The 21,416-nt window shown below is 46.1% G+C and overlaps 1 protein-coding gene across 3 annotated transcripts in view; it reads right to left on the bottom strand.

Annotated features, from left to right (window-relative positions):
- MGAT5 (alpha-1,6-mannosylglycoprotein 6-beta-N-acetylglucosaminyltransferase) overlaps positions 1-16,378 on the bottom strand; it is a 326,803-nt gene extending 310,425 nt beyond the window's left edge. For 2 of the 3 annotated variants that reach the window (XM_021924276.2, XM_021924275.2), the window contains exon 1: positions 15,972-16,376. The gene's annotated coding sequence lies outside the window, so the exon portion shown is untranslated. Of the gene's footprint in view, positions 1-15,971 lie in introns of all 3 variants that reach the window. The other variant, XM_021924279.2, reaches the window with a different exon arrangement.
- Positions 16,379-21,416: the final 5,038 nt, after the last annotated feature.

The raw sequence follows: 21,416 nt of genomic DNA, 5'->3' as shown, positions 1-21,416 counted from the left end.
CCCTCTCTCCAAAGCCATACGCCAACAGGAAAACACCCCTGGCAACCATGTACACAACATACTTCTTGGGCAGCGGGGTATTTCTTAGAGTGCTGTTGGTGATGATAGAACCTTAAAGCATACCAAGAGGAAAACAGGTGGTTAATGTGTATTTAGGGCATTTTCCTGCAGAATGTCTGTGGGTTTTCTCCACTTGAAAAACTGAAACTGAAGCTCAAGTCAGACTTCTGTTTAGGATTCAGATAATTAGGACATTTGGCTTTAAATGAATCATGTACCTTGTAGTGACAGATACGGCTTTGCTGGAGGAACGTTCTGATAAACTTGCCTCCTTGCATATGATAAAAGAGTGAGCCAATAACAGAGCTCAATTATTTGACCAGGTCTAAGAAAAAAAGTTGGAGATAAGCCTACACCCACTCTACACACATAATTGACAGCCTTGGAGGAAGCCCAAGTCAGGAGGAGGTCAACTCTTGATGAAGAGGAGGGAAGGGGAGCAGTGGGTGTGCAGGGTCTAGAACACACCACAATTCTACTGTATCCCTTGGCGAACTAGGGGCAGCCTATGGACTTCTTCTCAGAAAGATTTTTTTAACGCATAAAATAAAATACACAGGACTGCAGAGGAAATCAATTATATTGAAATATAGTCACCAAAATATTTTTATATTCATTTATTATTTTATTTATTCATGTATTTTGAGACAGAGTGTCACCCTGTTGCCCAGGCTGGAGTGCTGTGGCGCGAACTCAGCTCACTGCAACCTTTGCCTCCGTGGTTCAAGCAATTCTCCTGCCTCAGCCACCCTAGTAGCTGGGATTACAGGCACCCCGCCACCATGCTCGGCTAATTTTTTTATTTTTAGTAGAGACAGGATTTTGCCATGTTGGTCATGCTGGTCTCGAACTCCTGACCTCAAGTGATCCACCCGCCTTGGCCTCCCAAAGTGCTGGGATTACAGGTATGAGCCACCGCGTTCGGCCCCCCATTTTTTTTTTTTTTTTTTTTTTGAGATGGAGTCTCGCTCTGTCACCCAAGCTGGAGTGCAGTGGCACAATCTCGGCTCACTGCAAGCTCCGCTTCCCAAGTTCACACCATTCTCCTGCCTCAGCCTCCCGAGTAGCTGGGACTACAGGCGCCCACCACCATGCCCGGCTAATTTTTTGTATTTTTAGTAGAGATGGGGTTTTGCCATATTGGCCGGGCTGGTCTCAAACTCCTGACCTTGTGATCCACCCGCCTCAGGCCCCCAAAGTGCTGGGATTACAGGTGTGAGCCACCGCGCCCGGCCCCACATTTTTTTTTTTTAATTGTGATATGGCAATACCTGCAGCTTATATCTTAACACATTAACACTATCTAGCAACAGGTGCAACTGCCACCATAATTTCAAAGTGGTGATGAATATTGATATTTCAACATACGTGTTAATCATGTCTAATGTGACATGAAAATATTAGATTTCTATTGGTGACAAAGTCACAAACAGCAATAATACTACTGTGCCTTATGTGCAACCTTCCAAAGTGAAAGAATTGCTAAATTTTGTCTAGAAGTTAGTGAAAATGAAAGTGTAATATTTTCCCCTGCAAGCTCACAGGTCTCCCTGAAACCTTGTGTAGTTATGAAACTCATGTGACAACCTAATTTTGCCTTCTACTCCTGCAGTTTTTCCAGAATAATGCAGAGACCTACATGGGAGCCATGGCCCAGCAACAGCCAAAAACTAACTGTATATATGGGAGGGTGGAGGTTGTACAAGGACAGTCCACCACCCATGGGTGTGGCTCGGGGAGGAGCACTATGGGGCCAATATCTCTATTTCTGCTATACCCCATGCATAGGCCAAGGTTTCTTTTTTTTTTGAGATGGAGTCTCACTCTGTTGCCAGGCTGGAGTGCAGTGGTGTGATCTCGGCTCACTGCAACCTCTGCCTCCCGGGTTTAAGCAATTCTCCTGCCTCTACCTCTGCCTCCCAGGTAGCTGGGACTACAGGCGTCCGCCACCACGCCCAGCTAATTTTTGTATTTTTAGTAGAGACGAGGTTTCACCACGTTGGCCAGGATGGTCTCGATCTCTTGACCTTGTGATCCGCCTGCCTCGGCCTCCCAAAGTGCTGGGATTACAGGCATAAGCCACCATGCCAGGCCAGTTTGCTTTTTTTAAAAAATGCTTCGCATTAAAAGTATTAATTCAGCTGAATCATTGGGCTAGTGAAAAAATATTACTTTACAATTCATTTCCCCTAGTGCAGTGTTCTAAACCCTATCAGCCCCAAAGCCCCTGGGGCTCATAGTGAGCTTATAACACTCTCTTTACTGTCTGAACCAAATGCTCAGATAACCTACCTAAACACAGTTTCAAACATATACATTTAATGTCCTAAGATTGACAGAAAAGACAATAAAGGAAAGTAATTTATGACAAACCTAACGGATTTCAATATGCAATTAGCTGGGCAAGATCACTCTAAAAGACATAATGGAGGCATTAGATGCCTGCACTTTAATGTGAAATTTTTTCAATGCGTCAGCTACAAAGGTGGGCTGATACAGGTGATGTGCTAATTCTATAGGTAGTGTGAGTTTCCAAAATGGTAAATTTCCTAACAAAGCACAATCTTTCTTCATTAATTGGAAAAATTGATGTTTACTTAAACTGTGCAACAATTATTTGCTTATACGTAAGTTAGGTCTAGGTTCAGATTTTGCTTGTCCATGATTGTCTAGTGGGTAACAGGAAACATTTTGTGATACACAACTGCTCTACCCATTACAGATGTTTAGCATCCCTGGTCCCCATCCAATAAATGCTAGTAGCTCTCCTCCATCACTGACAATCAAAATTGCCCCCCCCCCCCCCCACCAAATTGCTGAAATGCCCCCAATAACACTGTAGGGCCTGGGACTAGGCCAGAGTCCTCTCTCCAGGTGCCATCCCCTGCCCACCTCTGGGTGATCTCAAGCTGGGCACCGAGGGAAAACCAGAACTGGCATTACAAAACAAAGATCAGCCTTGTTGTGTGGCTTATACCCTGTAACAAATCCCCTTACCCAGAGTTCTGCCCTTGGGACAAGAAAAGCAGAATAAGGCAGGGAGGAGAATTAAGCAGCCAGGCAGATGGAAGCAGAGAGGAGAGCAACAAGGATTTCTGGGGTTCCTAGAGCCTCGATCCCAGGCTGCAGAGGGCTCCTGGACCCTATCCCTGTGTTCCTAATGTCAGTTCTCTATTTCCACTGAAGCAAGCTCCAGCAGGTTTCTGCTGCTAGCACTCAGAAGAATCTTTATTAATTAAAGGCATCCAACCACCAGGAAGGACAGCCATCCATCCGAACAAAGGGCAGCAGCTAACATCAAAAATGCTTAGGAGTGAAACCATCCCTACAGGGTTGGTAAGAATTGCATGCCAGCTTCTGGACTGAAATATGGTTACAATGAAGCACTAGTCAGGCTGCACCTTGGCCTGCTTCCCTGTTTCTAAAAGTCACATAGCACTAGATAGTGGCCATTTGCATCCCCATTGTTCCTGTAAGTAGGATTTCTGATATTGGGGTCATAAGACAGTTTAGGAATTGATTTGCATCCCCATTGTTCCTACAGACAGGATCTCGGACAGTAGTATCGTAAGGCCTTTTTTTTAAGGATGGCTTAATTTTGTTTTTCAGACCCTGAATTCCAACAACCAGTTTGAAGACCCCCTCAGAGGAACGGATCAGCATGAGAATGCAGGTGGTTCACCTTCCTGTCCCATGTTCACCCTGCACTTTTCGACCAATCAACAACCTCCAAGCCTGGCCCTCTCCAAAACCCTTAAAAACCCTAACCCAAACTCCTCAGAGAGATAGATTTGAGGTTTCCTCCCCTCCCCTCATTCGGTGGCCCTTTGATTAAACTTCTTTCTCTGCTGCAACCCAGTTTCTCTCCATATTGACTTGCTGTATGCAATGAATCTATTAAGATTACCGGATAACCTATTCCAATATCAATGAACCGACCTTATTTGAGGGATGTTTCTCAGATTTTACCTAAGCTCTTCATGCTGTAGCTTAAGCTCATTTATTTTGATTCCATTCTCACTGACAATAAATAAATGGGCCAGGGACCATCCTTCACCTGGCATTTCAGATTCTACAAAGACATATCCAGATCCCTCTGAAGGTTTTCTGCCTCAGCTCTTTCTCATCAATCCCATGAGCCACACAACATAAATAACGATGTTGTCCTTTCTTGACAGGCTTGGAAAAATGAAGGTATTGGAAAAATTTGGCCTTTAAGGAGCCAATTAAATCTGAGTTTTAAAAAAATTCCAAAGTCTTTTCAACCACAGAATTCCATGATTTAATGTCTCTAAATTTTATTCTGCTCAGAAATAATACCAACCTAATTCAGAAATGTGGCAATAAGGCCCAGCTGCCAGAAAGGTGTTGTAAGAGAAGCTAGGATCACTGTTTCTTTGCCTTTCCCACTAATGAACTCCATTATATCACCAAAAAAGGCACTGCTGGGATCTAATGAATAAGTAACTAGCACTTGAATGGTATTTGTGTCCATTTTAATTCCAGTTAGTTTCCACTGGAAAGCCATATTTAAAAATAAATTAAGAAGGGGGGGCATAACACTACTTATAATGAAACAATTTAGAAATGCTTGAAAAGTTTCCTATATAAGCCAATTGGGTGTAATGTTAGAAGGCAAGGACTTAATTGTTGATTCTAAGTAAACAAAGAAGGGTGAGTTTTCACATCTGCCAGATGTGTTCACTGTCCTCTCTAGAAGGGTATGAGGAGAGCGAAGGGTCACTTGAACAGGGTCTTCCAAATAGAAGGTCACAACTAACTGATGGGTTATGAAATCCATTCAGTGCAAAGATCAGAAAACTTTTCTTCTTGGGCCAGAGAGTAAACACTTGAGGCTTTGCAGGCCAGATCATCTCTATTAGTCACAACCACTGGCCTCTGCTATTGTAGTGTGAAAGTAGCCATAAACAACAGAAGAACAAATGGGATTGGGTATGTGCCAATAAAACTTTATTTACAAAATAGGCAGCCAGTCACCTGTCACCTGACCACTGACCAGAATTTTTAAGACAATGAAATAGAACAAAATAGAAAACACCAGAGGCCACTATAAAGGTTAAGTACTTTTTATGAAACTTTTCCTGCGATTATCTACTTACATACGTGAGTTCTGAGTCACCACGTATTTCTTACTCTAGGTTGGGGTCAAAAGCCACCATATTAGAAGATAAACAGTTTCAGAAAGGAAAATTAGTCTGTTTCTGAGTGAAATTGGTTAAAATATAAAGGATTTCAATGGTTTTCTAAAAAGGGAAAAAGAGGCAGATACAATGGGCAAGTTGTTCAACCTAAGTACAATCTTAAAAGAATATTAATTAGTTACAAGTAGTAACTAACAAAAGGATTTTTAAAAGGACACTAAAATTACTTTCTGCACTATTCAAACATTTGATATGAGCTGCGCATCAGTTAACAACTGCTCTATAGCAAACTTCCCCCAAACTCAGTGGCTTGCAACAACCATGGATGATTTGCCCATCTCTATAGGTCAGCCCGTGGGTGATTCAGGTGACCCCGGCCGACCTAGACCTGCTCAGGAGACAGCACACAGCTGACAGGTCAGATGGCATTGGCCGGTCTAGGATGGAATCCACAAGCACAAACCTGGCCCCTCCACTGGGCTAGCCTGGGCACGATCTCATGGAGGTGGCGGGGTCTGAAAGTGCAAGCCCAGTTATGTAAAAGGCAATCAGAAACAGCCACTTTTCACAACTCTGCTTATACACAGCATGTGCTAACATCCCACTGGCCAAAGAAAGTCACATAGCCAAATGGGGCGCAGGGGACCAGGGTGGGGGAAGAAGGAAGGAGGAAGAAAAGCTGCAAAGTTATAGGGCAAAGAGTGTGGATAGTGGATACAGGGAGTTCAGGGAGGCCATTAATGGAGGCCATTAGTTTAAAAAAAAAAAAAAAAATCAATCTACCACAGGCAAATATTTATTGTTTATCATGATCACCCTGGCAGAAGCAGAGAGGTTTTACATTATTTTAAGGTTTTCCATTACCATTTCTCATTGTGTTTTTGCCTTATCGCTTGTAAGGCAGAAAAGCAGAGTGAAAAGAATGCCAATTTCGGGAATGCAGCCTTTTGTACACTGGCTCTGCCACTTCTGGCTGTGTGACCCTGGGCACGTTTCCTTTGCACCTCAGTTTCCCCACTCTAATAGTAGGACGGCTCACAATTACATAAGCCAGAACAAGTAAAAGTACTCAGCTCAGCATCTGGTCTCAGCAGACCTCAAACCTTATTTAAATACCAATGTTTTTGCAAATAGTTGATTTGAATATGTTCAAAGGGGAGAAGAACAGATCCTGCAACAGTAACCCTTCTTTGCAAAGAAAAACAGTTCTTTTACATAAAGAGCAAAGAACCAGTTCCTTATTTGGAGCTTTGAGGACTGTGGTAGGCAGAAAAAGGGCCCCCAAAGATGTTCATCATATACTAATCCCTGGAACCTGTGCTTCTGTTGCCTTACAGGGAGATGGCGTTATATCAAGGACCTGTAGATGGGAGATTATGCTGCATTACCCTGCTTGGTCTAATCTAATCACATCAATCCTGAAAAGCAGAGAATCTTTTCCAGCTTGGTGAGAGTATCAGTGTGATGGCAGAGAGACAAGGACTCGGCTGGACACTGCGGGCATTGAAACTGGAGAAGGGGGCACAAGCCTAGGAACATGGGCAGCCTCTAGAAGCTAGAAAAGGCAAGGAGACCGATTCTCCCTTCAAGCCTCATGAAGGAACAGACACCTTGATCTTGGTCCATGAGACCCATAAGGGACCTCTCACCTATAGAATTCAAAAAGAATAAATGTGTGGGGCTTTAACTGCTAAGTTTGTGGCTGTTACAGCAGCAATAGAAGTAATCCTGTAGTATTTCTATTAGAGACTGACAATGAGGAAATAGAAAAGTTACATTTGAAACCACTGAACTAGGAGGAAGAAACTCGGAAACTTAAGAGAGTATTAACCAGACATGGCATCAAAACATGGAAAGCTATCTGGGCATGGCAGCTCACAACTGTAATCAGAGCATTTCGAGAGACTAAGGCAGTAGGATTGCTTCAGGCCAGGACTTCAAGACCAGGCTGGGCAACATAGTAAGACTCCTGTCTCTCCAAAATAATAAAAACTTAAAAAAAATTTAGCCAGGCATGGTGGCACATGCCTGTAGCCCTAGCTACTCAAGAAGCTGAGGCAAGAGAATCACTTCAGCCCAGGAGTTGGAGGTTCCAGTGAGCTATGATTGCAGCACTGCACTCTAGCCTGGGTGACAGAGCAAGACCCTGTCTCTAAAGAAAAAAAAAAAAAAGAACAAATAAAACTTGAGAGTTGTATTTGATTCTGCTTACAGAAATAGAGAAAAGGCACTATTATAGAATAAGCAACTCATTATCATGAAAAACACTTTAGAGGAAGAACAATAAAATCTCAATACATAATATTACCAAGGATCCCCTACCTACACTTCTTAACAAGCTGGCACTAGGGGAAAGGCCATAGTAACAAAACCCTTTCACAGAAACTTTCTGCAGACTTCCTTTAACTGATGGCTACTCCAAACCTGCAGCTCTCTGATCACTCCGTCTTTCTTTTTTTTTTTCCTTCTTTCTCTCTCTCTTTCTTTTTTTTTTTTTTTTTGTAGAGGCAGGAGTCTTGCTTTGTTGCTCAGGCTGGGCTCAAGCAATCCTCTCATTTCAGTGTCTGAGAGTGCTGGGATTACAGGCATGAGCCACTGCACCCAGCCTCCACTTTTTCTTAAGATAACATTGACAATAAGGTAATAAGCCCTAGTGGTGAGTGGACACATACGCTCACATTCAGAGTCCCAATTTGTTGACCTGCATGAGACCATAAATTGTGCTAAGAGGAAAAAACAATGTGGACAGACTGATTTTAAAAGATGAACTCTAAAAGAGCATAATGAACAAATGGAACCTCAACACCAGGAACAGACCTAGGAATCTTTTTAAGGACAGACTAAAGAAACTAAAGTAGCCGGGCGCGGTGGCTCAAGCCTGTAATCCCAGCACTTTGGGAGGCCGAGACGGGCGGATCACAAGGTCAGGAGATCGAGACCATCCTGGCTAACACGGTGAAACCCCGTCTCTACTAAAAAATACAAAAAACTAGCCGGGCGAGGTGGCGGGCGCCTGTAGTCCCAGCTACTCGGGAGGCTGAGGCAGGAGAATGGCGTGAACCCGGGAGGCGGAGCTTGCAGTGAGCCGAGATCGCCCCACTGCACTCCAGCCTGGGCGGCAGAGCGAGACTCCGTCTCAAAAAAAAAAAAAAAAAGAAAGAAAGAAACTAAAGTAGCTGAGTGTGCAGAACCCAGCCACGCAGGTACACTAGTAGAACCCTCCAAGTGTAGAAGTTAAGTGATGCATCGCTTTTCAGATAAGAAATCAGAATCACTAAGCACAGAATCGGTCCACATGAAGACAGCTAAGTGCAGAAGCCTCACCTGCCACATTCGGAGTTCACTCACGATGCCACCATGCCTGGACAGCTCATCTCGTGACTCCAGCACGCCAGGCCTGGAGCTTCCAGCCTGCACCCATGAGAGCTCCATGACACTCCTTTCTTTATTGGAGCTACGTGTTTCTTTTTTTGTTTTGGGGGGGGTTTATTTGGAACAAGCCTGGGGGCGGGGGGGGGGGGGAACCTTTCCCTTGATGGAGCTCACTGCAGTAAGAATTGCAAAGGAGGAATGGTGAACCTGTAAAAGTTGGTCCTATTTACCCAGGAGAATTATATTTGTGTGTAATGTACAGTGAAGACTGCCCACATAACAACGTCATCTTTAAAACTGCCAAGCATCATAGCTAAAAATCAAATAAAGGAAGAGGGGGAGAATGTCCCATTCTTAGTCACAGAGACAAGAACTTTCTTACAGAGGGAAGGCAATCAAGATGAACAGAGGGGCTTGAAGCCGTGTTTGCAAAGGTCTTACACAGGACTGGGGACGCTGCATGATGAAGATTACTGGGGGAAGGGGACAGAGGGAAACTCCTCTTCCCTGCCATATCCTCACCGGGTGGGGCCTCTAACCCTAGGTGCTCTAAACATTACAAGAAAGGGGAGGAAGGAAATATACCAAACAGAAATACTAAGAAAGATGCCAAAGGAAAACAGAGAGATCACACACTGCATGAGGCAAAGACAGTGCTTTTTCTTTGCATCCAAGAAAGAATCGGTCATTTAGAAAACTCACCGGCATGGATGCTTGTAAATAACAAACTGGAGGTGAAAATAACAGATGGTTAAAAAAAAAAAAAAAAAAAGCAGCTGCAAAACCGCAAGAAGACTGACACCAAACTCCCTTACGTTGAAAGGTAGTAGTTACACACTGAATGTGTAGACAGAATCTGGCCCTGCTGGTGGCAGTATGTAAACACCTAGCCACATCCCCAGGGCGCTGTGTGAGGAACCACAGAAGGCTATGAGCCTGGTCATCTTCTCTACTCTTTGAATCTCAATGAATCTCAATTTCCCAAGAGAAAAAATAGCTTCACTAAAGGAAAAGCAGGTTATTTCAGGGCTGAAAGTAAGGACCAAGGTTTTTTATTTCTAAACATACAAAGATAAACATCCCCAAAGAGAGTAACAATAAAGGGCTGATTCTTCTTAGTTAAGCTTTTCAGCTGTCTGCTAAATAGTCTACCGGCATGGGCAAAAACAATCTGAATGTGTTCTCAACCTTCTTTTTAATTTAATAAGGGAATTTCAGTTATGTTACACCTCTTTTGCCACATGTATAGGATTAAGCAAGATGACGAACTGAACAGATCTTTGGAGTGCATTCAATCCCCTCTTACTTCTCAACCTAACAACTGAGGCCCAAAGTGGTCACATGGGCTGAATTAGTGTGTTCTTCATCTACATTTACCTTTATTACTAAACTTAACTCTTCTGGGTGTGCACTGACCAGGCTTAGACTTTAAACTCCTTGGGTAGCCAGGGACTATTTATTCAGCAGAAGCAATCCGAATCAGGAGTAGGTGAGGGCAGGAAAGGAAATGGGCGCTCACTGCTATGTCCAACGGGAAGATTCCACAAAGTGTGGCGATCTCGGGTTCAGAGGAGCATTTTGTGTGGCCCTGCTCTCTCTCTAGGATTCCACAGACACTACGGGAATGTCTTCACAGGCACCGTTTATCGGAAATGTTAAGGAAGAGTCCTGATACCTCTTCCAGGTCACCCCTCACCCACCCCATGCTCCTAAAGAAAGGAAATCAAGGCTGAGAGGAGCCAGCAGCCCTAAAACACAGAATTAGTAAGAGTGAAATGGAAAATCCAGCCCAGACTGAATTCTTATGATGTCAAACTTAAAAGATGACATGAGAAAGGGAACCCTTCATTCCAAAGGACATAGATTCTCCCAGCTGGGGATGATAGGAGGGAACGGGGCCACACCAACCTGCTCCCCACCACATTCCAAGGTGAAGCTAGGTGTGAGCGCACAGTGGGCTCCAGGGAGGAACAGATGCCCAGTAGCCATCAATTCTCTTCCTGTATCATCCCTATAAACAAAGCAGGCAGGCACCCATTATCAACTGTTACCAACTGTTCCTGTGGGACCACAGATGAGATGTGAGGTCCAGCTTTGCCACAGTTGCCTGCTGGTGAGAGTTTGAGAAAGTTCCTCCAACTCTCTGCACGGTGACCTCAGCTAGAAAGAGGAGGGCCCCCCGCGGTGCCGCTGGGTATCTATGAAGCCCTCTCGGCTTGGGTTGGAAAGAAGGTGCTGGCTATTACAGGACAGGCTCATCAGCCTTAACCACTACTCACAGCCCAACCCGCACTGGCTCTGGACCTAGACCACCTGGCTTCAAATCCTTGCTCTGCCACTCAGTAGCTGTTTGTGACCTTAGCTAGATTTCCTGACCTCACGATGTTACGGTCTCTCCATGTATAAACTGGGAATAACACAGCATCTACCTCATTGTTCAGGGAAATACCTGGAGTACAAAAGAAGCATCTGCAATAATGCCAATCGGGGAAGACAGATGTTTTTCATCGCCATCATTCCTATTTTCTTGCCCACCTTTTCTGATGTTTCTCCACCAAGACATATAATACAATCTCTATGATGATCACCAACATAACACACTCCCACGCGGGGACCCAGACATGGAAAAGACCCAAAACAAATAGAATGGAAGGCTTTTCTCTGTAGGATACTTACAATAAGTTTTAAAAAAACATTTCACCAGCATGACAGGACTTATAAGCAGTCTGTGCACTGAACTACAACATTACAGCGTGAAGTTCAAACAGGAGTGGGTGGGTGGCACATGTTCCCTCAAGGGCCAGCCACACAAATCACAAAGGGATGCAAATAAGTGAGGCTGTTATTATTCTAGGGATAACCTTGAAGTGCTGACATTTTAAAAAGTAAACCTATTGCAAGCACCAGTAGTTAACTCTTACTAGTAACAGAAGTACTTGAGTGTAACTCATTCCTGAGTTCACTTTGTCAGGAAATAGAGTGGAGAAATATTCCTTAGCCATTGCAGGGAGCCACTTGAGCAAGGGTCAAGATCCAGCAGGCATTAATGCCAGCCTGGCAGTGAAGGTGACAAAGAGACAGTGCCAGTTTACAAGACAAACTGCTCCCACTAAACCCAGCCACCATAGCGTATAACCCTTGCCTGTCCTGATTTTTAAGACTGGGCAGAGTCCCGAGAGGAAAGCCCTGTTCCCATTCCAGAAGATTGCGTGTTTAGACAAGAGAACTGTGGGATTTTGAACAAATAAAGTGATTCCTCCAAACCGTCCCATGAACACACATAGCCCTGCAGATATGACAAAGTCAAGGAAGGATGCACTTAATTGTGGCAATGAAAAACATAAATAAAACTGCCCAAATGGGCAAACGCAAAGCTTGAGTCCAAACTCCTCCGGCTGAGAACGTGGTTACAGTGCTAAGGCTCCTGGGACCCACCTTGGCGGCTTTCCAAGAGCTATTAGTTTGCATTAACACATAGTAAAAGAAGGTCTGATAAATTAAAAGTGAGATAATTTAGGAGGACATCTTTATACCCAGCACCAGCCCAGTGCATGGCACATGGCAGATGCTAGATAAATGCTCATCAGCAGCCAGCATCAGTCACAACTGTGAATGCTGACACAGGATGTAAAACATGTATAGGGATATGGCTTAGATTAGAGACTTTAAGGGTTGGAGAGATCATTACTTAATTTCAAAGAGAAATTTGAAAGTGTAGCCATCTTCTGGCTACTAAGAGTGACTCTATACTTCAAAGCAATTATTAACTTTAAAGGCAGCCTGGTAAAACCTGCACTGACAAGTCCCAAATGCTTATTTATTTCTCACCCTATCTTCTCAATTGTCACTCAGATAGCAATCCCCCCATATAAAATTATTTCCTCCCTTTTCTCAAGTATCATCTGAATTATAGCAGTCAAAACTACCCATCAACCTGTTCATCTGACACCAGGACCCTTCCCCAAACTTTGAAATTCACCACAGGAAACCCCCAGAGACAAAGCTAACAGCACACACTTTCCTGAGGCCTATTATAACAGCATCAACACAGAATGCCACTCCCAACCACTCCTCCTCCATGCCTCCTAGGGCCAGGAGCCCATGACACATAACGAGGAAGGAAGACAATGAGTTCCTACTGTGCTTAAAGCCTCTTGAGAAAGAGCAGAGCAGCCATCTGTCTGTATGACGGGAAGGAGAGGACATAAAATTTCCAACCCAGATCTTACAGATGACTGCTCTTTGCAGTTTTCTACACATCTCTGCAGGGTACAATAGTCACTGCCTGTCCCCTGCCAAAATTAATCCAGGGATGTCTCTGTAGTGCCTTAGATCCTGCGACACATGGAACATTAGGGAAAAGTTGTGTCAAATGTCAGAGTGATACCTAGAACGGTTCCTGGGAACTCCTACTTCCAAAGGCCTCCCCGTCAGCTAGGGTCACAGGGGATTCTAGCATTTCAATGCTTTTGGAGGACGGCTGGGCAGAAGGTGGCTTGGTTATTTTAAAACTAAGAAAATTGAATGGGATGACAGATTATGTGAATGCCTGTGATTTCCTGAGGTCCCTTCCAGCTTCCAGATTCTACCAAAGAACACGGCATATGCATGTACATACACACACACCTCTGTATAAAAATGTATACAGATGAGGGAATATATATAAATGAGTACTATATTCACACTTCCAAACACAAAGCACTTGAAATGCACACTGCTGAGGAGATCAAAAAGCCCATGAGCTGCTCTGCAGCAGCAGCTGGAGCACACAGTTGCCACCGGCAGATCGGGGCAGAACTCCCCACGCCTCCTGCCATTGCAGTTCACCTTAAAACCAACTGGTGGCTGCTTGTGTAGGTGCAAACCCTGCAAAGCTCCAAAGCAGAACTGCAGATTCCTTTCACCGAATGACTCCAGTCACGAGTGTCCTAGAGTGAAGAAGGCAGGGTGAAACAAAGGAGGAGATGAAAGAAAAAGCCCAAACCCTATACCCAGGCAGAGCCACCCCAGCAGAGGCAGATGCCAGACAGAGCAACTTCCTTCTCCTCTTCTCCCAGCCCCTACAAAGGGTGAAACAGTCATCCTCTTGCCCCTCCTCCATCACCTTGCTTTTCAGGGCCTCTCCAAGTAAGGCTGACGACATGGGCATTTAAATGAGCATTTAAAAGCAGGGTGATGGAGGAGGGCAAGAGGAAAAAACTAAACTGGAAAAAACTAAAAAGCTCTCTAGAAAAGAGAGCTTTGCTCTAAGCCGGGCACGGTGGGTCACGCCTATAATTCCAGCACTTTGGAAAGCCGAGGCAGGTGGATCACCGGAGGTCAGGAGTTCGCGACCACCCTGACCAATAGGGTGAAACCCCGTCTCTACTAAAAATGAAAAATTAGCCAGGCATGGTGACAGGCGCCTGAAATCCCAGCTACTTGGGGGGCTGAGGCAAGAGAATCGCTTGAATCCGGGAAGCTGAGGATGCAGTGAGCTGAGAACGCGCCATTGCACTCCAGCCTGGGCAACAAGAGCAAAACCCCAACTTAAAAAAAAAAAAAAAAAGACAAGAGAGCTTTGCTCTAATCTTAACTGCCAAATAAATCTGAGGATGCCCATCTCAGCCCTGAACAATAGCAACAAAAATAATTTATAGGAAAGAAGTGGGGACGGGGGGAGGGGGGTGAAAATTCATTCACGACAGATCTCAGATGCTTTGCCCTTCATGAAAAAATGTTCAGTGATTTTCTCGGATCAGATAAGGGAGTTCTGATGCAGCCGCAAGGCTTAGGATGTTCATTCATGACACAGAGATTAACACTGGGGAGTCTCTTGGAGTAAAAACCAAGTTGATCAGGTCCTGACAATAAACTGGGGGGTGGGCGGTCAGTTCAACGACCTAGCTTCCCACTCGCATCTCTTTAGAATGAGGTGCCACCTCTAACACTTGGGTCTGGGTGTGTTTACAAGTGCGATGTTGCCATCCACCCGAACCCCACAGAAACCCGAGTTTGCCCCTTCCCAACTTCACAGACCTAGAAGTACCCAACCTCCCCTAACTGGGCCGCCAGAGCCAGGTGCAGATAGCGGCGGCCACCCGGGGCCAGGCCTGGCAGTGGGTCCCAGGAGGGCCGGGCCCTAGACCGAATCCATCCACATCACCCGGTTCCCGCAGCCCTGAGGAGCCGAGCACCCATCAGCGCTCCAAACGCCTCAGGACAATGCAAGCGCCACCCCCTTCCCTCTTCGGCTCTTCCGCGCGGCGGCTACAAAACCGCGGCTTTGTGTGTGACCGCAAGTGTGTGCGCGAGCGTCCCTGGGCTCACACACCCCCTTGCACCCCGCCTGCTCGCCGCGCCAGGTCCAGGCACCAAAAGGGCGCACAGCGCGCAGGTCCACCAGGCTGAGAGTCGCGCTCCAGGCCTCTGGCCACCCCGCCACTGGGAGCAGGAGCTAACACCCACGCCCCCAATCCCGGCTGCGGGGGCAGCGGGGGAGAGCAGAGAGCGGAGCTCAACTGAGGCGAGTCAGGGGCCAGGGGCGCAGAGGAGCCACAGGCGAGAGCGGCGCCCACGACTCTCTAGCCCCGCCGCCCCCAACTTTGCGAGCCGAGGGCCAGGAGTGGGCCAGGAGGGGGCCGGGGCGGCTCACGACTCGGCAGGAAGTTCCCAGGACCGCACTGAGCATGCTCTCGGGGAGTGTGTGCGCGGGTGTGGGCTCTGCGCTCCCTGCAGCCTCCCAGACCCGGCAGCAGCGCTGAGCGCGCCGGCGGGATCGTGGACCCGTGGGCCGTCCCCTAACAGCTGGGGCGCCCCCGGGCCTCCTGGACCCTCAGGCCCGGAGCACCGGCCCGCCGCATGCCTCCTCCCTAGGGGCTCAGGGCCAGCCTCCCTCCTTCTTCCTTCCTCCCTACTGGCCTCTGGCCGAGCCCGCCCAGTGCGCCTGGGTCCCGAGGACCCCGGCCCGGCCCACGCCTGCGGCGTGACCCCCACCGAGCTCCTCCGCGGTCCGAGCGCCCATCTACCATCCCTGGCCGCTCGCCTCCAGCCCGCGCAACCAGAGCTTCCTTTGGACTGTCCCTAGGAAAGCCGACAAGCCCCCTCGTCACGGGGCCTGGGGGGTTCAGCCTCCCCCGGGAGGCGCTGCCGGGGGCAGGTGGGCTCCTCAAGGCGCGTCCCCCGTCTGCACTCCGGGGTCCTGCAGAGAGGCCGGGGCCGGGGCACCCACGCAGGCGGCAGAGGAACGACGGAAGGAAGCCCCCGACCGCGCCGACCCCGGTGCGGGCTCTCCTCGCCCGCGCCCGGTTCCCCGTGCCCCCCGCCGTCCCCTCTGCGTGCATCACCCCGCGGGGATGACGAGCTCCGACGCGATCATCCCGATCCGGCAGCTCTTACCTCCTTGTTGGGCAGCAGCAGCAGCCAGGAGCACCCGCCGGCCGCCGTGCCCGCGGGGCCCGAGGCGCTGGGTCGCGACGCCCCGAGCCTGCGGCGCGGCTACCTGGGCTGGATCGCGCCCGGGGCCGCCGCCGCCGCGGGAGCCGCAGGGCCGCCGCCGAGCGGGCCGCGGCAGGGACGGTCTGCAAACTACCAGCCTTGGCGGGGCCGCGCGCAGCGCGTCCACACTCAGCCCCGACGCAGCAGAGACGCTCCTCTGGGAGCTCAGTAGACCGGGGCAGGAGTCCGTCCTCAATTCCTGGCAACCCTCCCCTAGTCGACCTCACCAACTTCTCCCCGCTTCTGGGCTCGTGGCTCTAGGAGGCAGAAATTCCGGCCGGGGACGTTTGGCAAACTCCCCGCCCCTGGCCTCGGGCTCAGCCAATTCGGAACGCCCCAGCTTCTCAGGGGCCGTCGGCAAACTCTCAACCCTGTCTAGGAGGACTTCTCCCAGCCACTCTGTTCCGCAGCCCAAGGGGGGGAAGGAGCGAGCGCGGGACCTCCGATCGAGGTCATAAATAATATTCTAACAAGGTCAGGGGCGGTGTGCAGATATTGATATGACAATGCATCCTCCGGAGTGGCGCAGTCCAAGCCCCAAAGGACAAGGGGCCTTACAGCAGCGAAGCCCAGTGATGGGGAGACTGTGGTCTCAACCATCTTAGGGGTGCAGGCAACTTTAACAAAACGCCCTGAGGCTGTTTACTCTTTCTTAGAACGCATTACACAAAGCAGTATGTATACAGCCATTTGGTTTTCGTGACCTAGGACAAGCCACTTAACCATTTGAATTCATCTTTATCTATGAGCATAATAAATGCTGCTTCATGAGGTTACTGTGAAGATGATATGAAATATATGTGAAATACTTAGGGATATCTGGCACTTAATAAATGAAATCCATTCTTCCTTCTCTGCCCTGCTCCCACTCGCGGATTTTAGGAACACTCCAGATGAGCTAGCTGAAAACTGCACTGTTGTAAATTCACAAATAAAACACATCCTGTGCCCTGAAGGCAACCACAAAGAACATTGAACTGACATGACAGATTAAATCCAACCAAGCCCCAGGAGAGAGAATGCCATACATTTACATCGATAAGCATTATAGTTTATTGTTAAGTAGTATCTGGAATGGAGGAAGAGTGGGCTATTAAGTTCGTGGTAGAATCCACAAGATCATAACCCCAGCAAGTTCCAGACCCTATAACCAGTCACTACATCCAGACCTCATAAGGATTCATATTCAGTTTCCTCTGATCTGCCCTGCAGGACTTCACCCCTACTTCGTTGTCCTCTCTGGGGTCTTATTTCTTGGACTTAGATTACCCCCACCCTACTACCCACCCTCCCCACCAGAGGCATTTACAAACTGAGAATCATGGAATTTTTAGACCCTAGAAATGATTCAGTCCCTCTCCTTCATTTTGTAAGTGAGCTCATAGCTGGTTGAGGTCTCCTGACCCCAGGACCTTAATAGGGCACATCCATAGCCTCTCCTGCACTGAGCAAGTTCTGGGCTTTGGGCACCTTATGTCAATCCTGTCTTCAAGCTTAGCTGGAGGAAATGGCTCTAACGCTTCCTGACCAGATGAGCCCCAAATTATCAGCCATTGGCTCCTCAGCTATTATGAACTGTCAAGTCAAGAGACTAAAAAAACACAGGGAAATCTGCAAGGCCAGGATGACTAAGAAAAGACCTTTTGGTGAAATCCCAGTAATGTTCTGAGGCACGTATTTCCCTCAGTCCCTTGGGAGAAAATAGAGTCTCTAGCTCTCCCCAAGCACCAGGAGGGAAATAGAAGAATGGTGACATCTGGTGGCCGGGACTTGCTGTACTTCATACAGATCATGCAGATTCTAATCATAATAGATTGGATTTGAAGCCAAGTTCCCACGGGTGGTTAATAATGGTAACACCTGGTTGCCTAGAGATTTCTGAAAGGCATCAATCATTTCAATTTTATGAACCCGCTGCTATAGAAGATATTACAGATGGTTTTGTTTCAGGATATTTTTTATAAAAAGTATATGTGTATACAGAGAAATTAAGTAAATTCGCTTGTATACACAAATATGCATTTTCCATATTTGTATTACATATTCTATTTATTTATATAAATAATATACCTGCAATGCCTTTAAGAAAAATTAATACTATCTAAATTGTTTTCCCCACAGTTAAGATTACAATTTTTATTATTCATTGCTAAAGGACACTGTTTATAGACATAAGGATGCTTATTAGGATGCAGCTGTACATTTCATCACATCCTCTCAAGAGACAGTTCATTACAAACTTGGGAAGAAAATAAAATAACAGGATTTCAATAGTGAAAGCCCTGGCAGCTGATGGCCAAGGTCATGCATTCCTGGTGAAAAGAGATTCACTTTTAGCATTTCCACCGCTTGCAAACAACGGGTGTCAGGTTAAAAAAAGAAAGATACTTGGGACTATTTCACAACAATGCAACAGTGTCTGTTGGTATTGCTAAGTCTACTCTAACTGTATTGCTTCATTTCTTTTCGTTTGTCTGTCACATGTATAATACTTTAAATAATCGCTCAATTATAAGCATAGTAAACACAGCTATTTACATATAATCAAGTATAGTCAGCCCTCTGTATCTGCGCATTTCGATCTGTGATTGATTGAATCTAAGGATTTAGGATCCTCCGAATCCATGCTTACAGAGGACCAACTATATATTGCTTCTCAGCATCTCTTACGAAGCTCTATGTGAGTTATATTTTAACAATTCATGGAGCAGATTTTACTATATCTATTTCATAGAAAAAGAAGCCAAGACTTAGAAAAGGTAAGTAATATACTTACAGATAGGCAATGTTGATCAGGATCAGAGCCAGGATCGAACCCAAAGTTTGCCAGACTCCAAAGCCCAGAACCTTTCTATTACGCCATGCTGTTCACCCCAGACAACCAGGAAGAAAGGAAGATCCAGCAGAAAGTACTGTGAGTAATACCATAAATATTAAAGGGGATATTTAAGGTGCCCTACATAGACCAAGTTTCTTGACCTATTCAAACTGCATGAAAATTATAAGCAACAAAAATAACAATTATGTATGTAAACCTTATAAAGCTGGGACCCATGTGGTTCAGTCTTTGAACTGGTGTCTGTGAAATAAACAAAGGAAATATTTTTCTGCCCAGGACCTGAACTCTAATGGCTTGAGGAATTATCCACTATGTAATCTTGGTGCAAGATAAAACCTCTGATGGTAAAGGTGCTTACCAAATTTTTAGGGCAGCGTTGCTAGTGGCAGTGCCATAATGTTCATGATGTAAGCTGTGATGCCTGGCAGATAGTAATCCAGGTGACAGTGTTTTCACCTTGCCAGATTTTAGGAGTTCTTTCTATATGCATTCCTCTGGCCTCCACCTTCTTCTTCTTTCTTGTTTCTTCTCTTTTTTTTTTTTTTTTTTTTTGAGACAGGTTCTCACTCTTTTGCCCAGGCTGGAGCGCAGCGGCATAATCACAGCTCACTGGCAGCCTCGACCTTCGAGGCTCAAGTGATCCTCCCACCTCTGCCTCCCAAGTAGCTGTGACTACAAGTGCAAGCCATCACACCCGGCTAACTTTTTAATTTTTTTTATAGAGATGGGGTCTCTCTATTTTGCCCAGGCTGGTCTTGAACCCCTGGGCTCTAGTGGTCTTCCTTAATTGGTCAGAGTAAGTTTCTGTTGCTTGTGGTTAAGTAACCTGACTGATACAGACATTTGAATTAACAGGCATAGACCCTAAGGGAAATAGATGAAATCAGGGATAGGTTATCTAGCCTGATTAAGGTTGAGAGTTGAAAACTCAACTTCTTTAAAGGTCTTTGATGCAGGTAGCCCATGGTATACAGTGGCAAAAGTTTGTTATCAACTGTATACATCTACAATGAAGTACCCATTGAAATCAAGCTTTGGGGTAACCAAGTGACAACTGAGCAATAAGACTTAGGAATAAGATTCTCACAATAAGACCGTGAGAGTAAGATGGTTGTTTTTAATGGAGCTGAACAGCTTTCTTTTTTTTTTTTTTTTTTTTTTGAGACAGAGTCTTGCTCTGTCACCCAGGTTAGAGTGCAGTGGTGTACTCTCAGCTCACTGCAATCTCTGCCTCCCGCGTTCAAGCGATTCTCCTGCCTCAGCCTCCCGAGTAGCTGGCACTACAGGTGCATGCCACCATGCCTGGATAATTTTTTGGATTTTTAGTAGAGACGGGGTTTCACCATGTTAGCCAGGATGGTCTCCATCTCCTGACCTCGTGATCCACCCGCCTTGGCCTCCCAAAGTGCTGGGATTACAGGTGTGAGCCACTGCACCCGGCCTGAACAGCTTTAAAAAATAGAATTACGAGCTGAAATTCTTACATTCTCAGCTCAAGGTACCTATAAACCAGGGCTTTTCTATGACTTCTGAAACAGACAAGCAGAAAACCTTTTGATTTCTAGCAGGTGGAGGTCAAAGTAAGTGAAAAAACCTCAAATATTAATCTTTTGGATTGCTGAATTACAAAGTCACTTGCATTCATAGCCTGACCACTCTCTTATTTGAAACCAAAAGCATTGATTAGAACTCATAAGGACCCTGAGGATTGAATGGAGTTACATAGGACAATTCAGATGACTTCATTGATGTACTCCACACCCCTCAGGCCTTATGTTGGCTTCCTTTGACAAATGAAGGCAGTCATGAGGTTCTTGCTGCTTTGATTGAGATCCTCTAATGACCTGACTTGAGGGTGTTGACTTGAAACTTTATACCCTGTGCCAAATACTCCTCATTTTCTCTCACTACAAATCCCAGCACTCCTCAAAAGGCCAATTGGAAAGGCAAACTCTGAAAGAAAAGACTTATCCATCATAGGAGGTGTGAGATTCCGCTAACTTATAAAAGCAAAAGTCCGGGGAATACATGTGGAGAGAAATTCTGAGAATGCTAGACCAAGGAGGGAAGAGCATAGCCTTAGATGAAGCTGAATGTATCGATATGGAGGCATGAGCAAAGATTCTAGACTCAATGGGTTCACCTGGGCAGTTGGGAGTAGCATTAATCATCTGCTTAGTTGGCTGCTGAAATCTAGACTCATGAGGACTGATGTAAACAATAATGCTAGTTGGCATACATGTAACCCTTACTAGGTGCCAAGCACTTTTCAAAATGCTATCATACATCAAATTATCTTATTATAATAATAAACCTATGAGACAGGTGGTAACATGCTCATTTATAAAAGGGAAAACTTAGGCATATATAGGTTAAATAACTTCCCACGTGCAGCTTGTAATTGGTAAAGCTGAGATTCAAATCAGATAGCCTGGTTCCAGAGTCTGAGCTTTTTAGGTCTATGCTAAGTTATATTTATGAGAGTGAGATGCCAGGGATACCTTGCT

Source organism: Papio anubis, chromosome 10 (genome assembly GCF_008728515.1).
Source record: "Papio anubis isolate 15944 chromosome 10, Panubis1.0, whole genome shotgun sequence".
In the NCBI taxonomy this organism is placed as follows: domain Eukaryota; kingdom Metazoa; phylum Chordata; class Mammalia; order Primates; family Cercopithecidae; genus Papio; species Papio anubis.
This window is presented reverse-complemented; position numbering and strand designations above follow the sequence as displayed.